Source organism: Mirounga angustirostris, unplaced genomic scaffold (genome assembly GCF_029215605.1).
Source record: "Mirounga angustirostris isolate CCGP_5_RB_7025 unplaced genomic scaffold, mMirAng1.0.hap1 SCAF_15, whole genome shotgun sequence".
Taxonomy (NCBI): Eukaryota; Metazoa; Chordata; class Mammalia; order Carnivora; family Phocidae; genus Mirounga; species Mirounga angustirostris.
In genome coordinates, this window is record NW_026991723.1 from 69,012,683 (window position 1) to 69,018,810 (window position 6,128).

The 6,128-nt window shown below is 48.1% G+C and overlaps 1 pseudogene; it reads left to right on the forward strand.

Annotated features, from left to right (window-relative positions):
* Window positions 1-4,372: 4,372 nt before the first annotated feature.
* LOC123849232 (large ribosomal subunit protein uL6-like) lies at window positions 4,373-5,793 on the forward strand (annotated as a pseudogene).
* The last annotated feature ends 335 nt before the right edge of the window (window positions 5,794-6,128 follow it).

Consider the following 6,128-nt stretch of genomic DNA (forward strand, 5'->3'; position numbering starts at 1 on the left):
TGATTTTCTTCTTCGGAGGTGCTCTTGGACCTTGGCCCTCCTGCGACATGGATGGAGGGAGAGGCACACGGAAAGCCCATGGATTTTAAGTCAGATGGGTTTTTTTTTCCTTCCGATGTGTCTTACTGTACATGGAGTGGTGTGAGGGTGGAGAAGCCCCTCTCTTTAGAAAAATCAGCCTGGGGGCGCCTGGGTGGCTCAGTCGGTTAAGCGTCTGCCTTCAGCTCAGTCCATGATCCCAGGGTCCTGGGATCAAGCCCCGCATAGGGCTCTCTGCTCAGTGGGAAGCCTGCTTCTCCCTCTCCCACTCCCCCTGCTTGTGTTCCCTCTCTCACTGTGTCTCTCTCTGTCAAATAAAGAAATAAAATATTTTTTAAAAAGAAGAAAGAAAAACCAGCCTGTTCACCTTCAGAACCCATCCAAACAGAGACAGCTGGTGCAGCGAGTGCTGGGTCTTCTGGCCCCTCCAAGGGGCTATGAATCATCTGAAGCTCCCTGCTCCATGTTGGCTGTCCCTGCTCCAGTCCAGGAGCCACCTTCCAACTGGAGGTGGAATGGCTCTCGCGTGATTGTGGATTCTTCAAGCAGAGGCCCCTACAGCCCCCTGGCAGAGGAAGGTGCCTGGAAGAAGTGCACCGACAACATTTCCAAAGGGCCATTCTTTTCCTGTGGCCTGGAATGCTTTTACAACCTTTTTATGTCCCTTTCTTTATGACTTCACAGAACTAATCATCTCAAACTACACAATGCAATTCTGAGCAATGCTGGACTTGCACGAACTCCAGCAACTGACTGAGGCCTCATAAACTTCCCACTGTGGGCTTGGAACATACACACTACACCAATGGCTGTCTGTCCACCTGTTCTCAGGGCCTTCGGAAAAGGCCTGGCCTCCAGACCTTTGCACATACTGCTCTAGGGTCTTCCTGGGCACTTCTTCCCCTTGCTCTCCTATTCAGCCTTCTAGAAGATTCAGCCCAGATATCCCCTCCTCCCCAAGCCTCACAAGATCTCCTGATTGGACCAGGAATTTCTCATGATGCCCACACTGGCTGGAGAGTCTCCCACGATCCTCCACCCTGGACCAAGAGTTTCCCACAATGCCCCAGACTGTCGTAGGAGCTTCCCATGATCCCCCATACTGGATGGAGAGCCATCTATGACCCGACCCCCCGCTGCTGAGTGGAGAGCCTCCTGTGGACTCTCCTGTCACACTTGCCACTAACACAAGCTTTGCCTTTGTCTGATTTTTTTTTTTTTTTTTTTTTTTTTTCCCATCACTAGACTCTGTGCTCCTTCAGGGAAGGTCTGTATCTTATTCTAAGTACTCTTAGTGCCTGGCATCCAATAGGTGCTCAACACATTTTGGTTGAATAAATGAACCAATGTTCAGGGATTTCAAGTCTCAGGTTAAGGATCACACCCCTGAAGGCTTCCCTGATGCTTGCCTCCCCCCATGAAAAAAAACCCAAACAAACCAGGGAATGGCTTTTATTTTCAAGGTTCCTACAGCAGAGGGACATGGGTTCTGACGGCAGAACTGTGGAACTTTGGGCAAGTCATTTTACTTCTGTAAGCCTTAGTTTCCTCGTCTAAAAAATGGGGATCTTTATACTTGCTCTTCAACAATCTGACGAGCAGGACATTACCATGTCTGACAGCAACGAGGGTCTGGCATCAAATTGGTGAGCACTGAAAGCGTACCCATGTATACAGCCAACCACAGTGTCACTGTTTACCATTGTCTCTCTCCCCTTGGTGTGGAGCTCCTCATGGCTCTGTCCCTGCTCCAGGGCTGGCTAGAGCTTGTTGATGGTTTTGATGACCTTTCTGTGTTCCCACAGATCTGCTGGGCAGTTAATATTCATTGAGCCTCTAAGACAAAGCCCAGCATGAGGCACCCCCAAGGGCCAGCAGAGAGAATGATTAATAAGGCAGGACCCAAGACCTCCAGAAGGATCACTGTCTGGGAAGGAGCCTCAGGCAAGTTCTCCGGAATGAAAGGAGCAGTTGGTATCTGCCCATGAACAGGCAAAGGAAACTCGGGACTTAGAATGAGGAAGGGGCTCTTCCCCAGGGCGGTCCAGAGGCTATGGAGGTAGGAGTGATTTTGCTAAAGCCCAGGTCTGGGATGAACAGAGAGGGAAGTGTGGGTGCTGGAAGAGAGGAGTCCTCAGGCAGGAAGAGGCCCCACCCCTGCAAGAACCGACCCTTGATTGGCTGCCACTTCACGGCTATAGATGGTCCCAGCCTGTGACCTAGCTACAACCGCCTTCCTGGGGCTTGCCACACATCGCTGGATTTTGACCCCTGCTGGTCCTTCTGGGAGGGCTGTCCTGGGCTGGATTCTCTCCTGGCCAACCTCCAGTGGGTTGACTAGTGTCTCCATATTCGTGTATCGATTCACTTCTTCATTCATTTATTCACATAGTATTTGTTGAGCACCAAGAGACCAAATGCTAGACTGAGGATGGGGAGCAAAGGGCCTGAACCCTGCCCGCAGGAGTTCTGGGACAGAGCTTTACCAGCCATGACAAGTATGATAGCAGGTACATCAGCACAAAGTTGGCACTTCCAGGGCAGCTGGCAAGAAATCAAGGAAGGCTTCAAAGAGCAGGGGATGTGTGAGCTGGGTTACAAAGATTTGGTGGTTCACGCAGCAGGAGACATGGAGGAAGAGACACTCCAGGCTGAGAGAACTGCTTTTGCAAAGGCACAGGTACAAGAAAGGACCGGGCACATTTGGGAAGGGTGAGCTGGTTAGCATGGCTCTGGTGTCAGTCTAAGAGATGGGAGGTTAAGGTAAGACACGGCCAAAGTCAGGCTTTTCAGTGCCATCATGGAGGCTCATGCTTGACTTCAAGGTCAGTGGATGCCAAATGGATTCCATGGACAGGCCCCCCCGCAGCCTACTTCATCAAATCCGTACATATTTACTGAGCACCTACTGGGTGTCAGGCACAGGAGGGAGCTGAACAGATCTGCACTTTAGACTTTAAAAGCTACACTTTAGGCAGCACTTTCTGCCCACGGGCACTGTCCCTGTGCTTTAATAAAACGACCTTTTTACACCAAATAAATACATAAATGAATAAATAAAAAGTACGCTTTAATAAAGCCACACTTTATTGTTTTTCATTTGGGGCTTCTGCATATGATTCTATTATGGGGAAAAAAAGAGATTTATCCAATAAAAAGAAACGCAAACACAAAAGAGTCTGCAGCCCATCACTTCATTGCGCAGCCACGGCGGGTTTTGTTTTTTCTTGGTGGGTGGTGGCAGGCGGGCGTGTAGTGTTATTCCTTTATTTTGCTTTTAGCACAGGAGACGGATATGGTCAGATCCATTTTCAAAAAGATAAAGATAATTCTGCGGTTTCTCAGCCCTCGCTTGCGGCCACGGTACAGGAAGCATGAAGCCCACTCCCCGAAGGGCTGTTTCTCTGGGCCCTGAGCTCAAGGCCGCTTCTCTCTACCCTACTGGGTGTCCCAAGGATAAGGCTTCTCATCCTTTGGTTCCAGGAGCTAAAAAGAAACGTTAGTTCCTTCTGGGAAGAAACGTGACCTCCTTTGATGCCAGAAGCATGAAGCCAATGTCATCAAAATACCCTCCCAACCTCTTCTCCTGCCCAGGGAAAGAGACAACTCTGAGGACAGCCTGGAGGAGTGGAAAGAGCCCAGTCTTTTAAATAATGCAGACATGGGGGCGCCTGGGTGGCTCAGTCGTTAAGCGTCTGCCATCGGCTCAGGTCATGGTCTCAGGGTCCTGAGATCGAGCCCCACGTTGGGCTCCCTGCTCCACGGGAAGCCTGCTTCTCCCTCTCCCACCCCCCCCTGCTTGTGTTCCCTCTCTGCTGTGTCTCTGTCAAAATAAATAAATAAAATCTTTAAAAAAATTTTTTTTTAAAAAAAGATAAATAATGCAGACATGGGTTCAAATCCTGACTTGGCCACTTATTAGTCATGTGATCTTGGAAAGTCACTTAGATTGTCTGAGCTTGGATGTCCTCAACTGTAATGATAATAATTATCACTCATGCTCACCTCACTCACCAGCTATTAAGACATATTATAAAGCCATAGCCAAAGAAGTAGGCATGGGACAAAGCAGAAAATGGAAGAAAACATAACATTGTGAAACAGATCTAACAATACATGAGAGCTTGTTGTATGAAAGAAGTGACACCAAGAACAAATGGACAAAGGATGGAACCTGTAGTAAATGGTGTTGGGGAAGACAAAAATAAAGGCACCTTATTATGTGTGTGGGTCTTCAGTTACCTTTGGTTGACTAAAGGCCTAAATGTGAAACTTATGACTGTAGAAACTAATAAAAGGGACATACGGACCTGGTTGAGCAGGCGGCACCATCATGGGAGGTGACATCCACTGCAACAGGGACCGAAAGGTTTGGCGCAAGGAGCCCAAGAGCCAGGACATCTACCAAGGCTGTTGGTAAATCTGTACAGATCTCTGGATGGACAAACCAGCTCTACCTTCAACCAGTTTTGCTGAAGAGGTTGTTCATGAGTTGCACCAACTGGTGGCTTCTGTTCCTTTCCTAGATGCTCAAGAAGATGAAGCTTGCTTCCAGGAAGACAAAACAACTGAGCTTGTAGGAACTGTAATGGATGATGTGCGTGTCCCAGAGGTCTCCAAAGTTAAGGTGTGCGCATGAGCCACATCAAGGCCAGGAACAAGATTGCCACCTTCAACCAGTAGGCCCGGGACTCCCACAAGGGCTCTGGCACCATCCTGTTCTCTGATCCTCGAAAGGGCCCAGAGGTATCCAGGCATTTCAGCAAGGCCCTGTGAACCCTACACAACTCCCCCAATCCCCATGAGTGCTCCAAGGACCAGAAGTCCAAGTGCACCAGAGGCCAACTGGCCCACCATGGCTACCAAAACTAACCTCAGATCCTGCCTTGTTATTAAAAAGATTTTGGATGCTGGAAAAAAATAAACTGACAAAAGGAATATAAATAGCTCTCTTTGCCAAATCTACTGCGAGAATGAAGACCATTCTAAGCAGACTGTCGACATTCCAGAAAATGTCAACATCACCCTGAAGGGATGCACTGTTATTGTGAAGGGCCCCAGAGGAGCCCTGCAAAGGAGCTTCAGTCACATCGATGTAGAACTCAGTCTCCTTGGAAAGAAAAAGAAGAGGCTCCTACCTGACAAATGGTGGGAAAAAGAAAAGAACTGGCTACTGTTCGCACTATCTGTAGTCGTGAACAGAACACGATCAAGGGCGCGTTATACTGGGCTTCCCTTACCAGATGAGGTCTGGGAATGCTCACTTCTCCATCAACATTGTTGTTCAGGAAAATGGTTCTCCTGTTGAAATACAACCACAGGGGGCGCCTGGGTGGCTCAGATGGTTAAGCGTCTGCCTTCGGCTCAGGTCATGATCCTAGAGTCCTGGGATCGAGTCCCGCATCGGGATCCCTGCTCGGCGGGGAGTCTGCTTCTCCTTCCTCTGACCCTCCTCCCTCTCCTGCTCTCTGTCTCTCATTCTCTCTCTCTCAAATAAATAAATAAAATCTTTAAAAAAAAAAAAAAAAAAGAAAGAAATACAACCACAGGGCTCAGATGAGGCCAGGTATTGCTTGTTCAGTATCTCAAGCCCAGAAAGATGAGTTAATTCTTGAAGGAAATGACATTGAACTTATATAAAACTCAGCTGCTTTGATTCAGCCAGTCACAGCAGTTAAAAACAAGGATATCAGAAGAGTTTGGGATGGTATCTATATTTCTGAAAAAGGAACAGTTTGCCAGACTGATGAATAAGATCTAAGTCATCTAGCTACAGAAACAGCAAGATGTCAGATGATTTTTCAGACTTATTTGTGACATCTTAACGATACAATAAAAGCTGTATTGATTTTTGGTGGAAAAAGGAATGTGAACATGCTTTTAATCTCAGGGAAGGAAAGGGTTTATTAAAGGAGATTCCAGATGGGGAAGAGGAGGTTGAAGTGGGCCCTGGAGAGTGGGGTGGGGCACATTTGCCTTGCAAGTAGAGACCTCGGTATTGTCTTGAGGGCAGGGAAAGGCTAGACCATGCTTCTGGTTCAGAAGGTTCAGAGGAGTCTGGGGAATTGAAGCATTCAGAGGCATCCACC